This window comes from Elephantulus edwardii, unplaced genomic scaffold (genome assembly GCF_000299155.1).
Source record: "Elephantulus edwardii isolate Elephantulus edwardi_28Jun2011 unplaced genomic scaffold, EleEdw1.0 scaffold00081, whole genome shotgun sequence".
In the NCBI taxonomy this organism is placed as follows: Eukaryota; Metazoa; Chordata; class Mammalia; order Macroscelidea; family Macroscelididae; genus Elephantulus; species Elephantulus edwardii.
In genome coordinates, this window is record NW_006399831.1 from 8,768,415 (window position 1) to 8,769,457 (window position 1,043).

Genomic DNA, 1,043 nt, shown 5'->3' on the forward strand with positions numbered 1-1,043 from the left:
CAAGGGTTTGCTAAAAGGAAAGAGTTATTGAATGGTACAGGTGGAAGTAAAAAGAAAGCAATGCAATGCATAAATATTGATATACTAGGTATTGGCGAAATGAGATGAACTGGCATTTTGAGTTAGATGATCATGCGATCTACTGTGCTGGAGATGAAAAGGTGAGGAAAAATCATGTTGCTTTCAGAGTTAAACAAGTAATTTCTAGATCCATCTTAAATTACAATGTTGTGAGTGACAGCATAATATCCATCTGCATACAAGGAAGTCCAGTGAATACCACTGTTATTCAAATATATGCACCAACAACCAGAGCCAAAGAGGAGGAAACAGATTTCAGAGATCTATTGACCATGCAATCAAGATGCATTAATAATAGTGGGTGACTGGAATGCAAAAGTTGGGAACAGAGAAGAAGGATCATTAGTTGGAAAACACGAACTTGGTTACAGAAATGAAGCTGGAGATAGAATTATAGAAGTTTGCAAGTCACTGTAAACACATTTAATAAGAAATGTAAACACAGGCTATGTACGTGGATTTAACCTGATAGTATGCATAACAATCAGATCACTTTTATCTGTTGACATAATCTTTGGAGAAGCTCAATATCAGCTGTGAAAACTAGACCAGGTGCTGATTATGGAACAGACCACCAATTATTCATATGTAAGTTCAAGCTGAAGCTGTGGAAAATTAAATCAAATTCATGGGAATCTAAATTTGACCTTGAGTACAGGTTTGAGGTCTTGAACACTAATGAGTGAAGACCAGAGGAGCTGTGAGAAGATATTGAGAATATCATCCATGAAGAATGCAAAAGGTCATTATGAAGACAGAGGAGAAAGATAAGACCAAAATGGATATCAGAAGAGACTCTGGGCGAGCTCTGGTGGCCTTGCGGCAAGAAGCTGCACTGCAATCCCAGGGGTTCGTGGTTCAAATCCACCAGATGCTTTGCGAAGAAGGAGGAATAATCACCTCCTGTACCAGTCAGATCCGATTTGACAGTACACACACACACAAAAAAATAATAATAATAA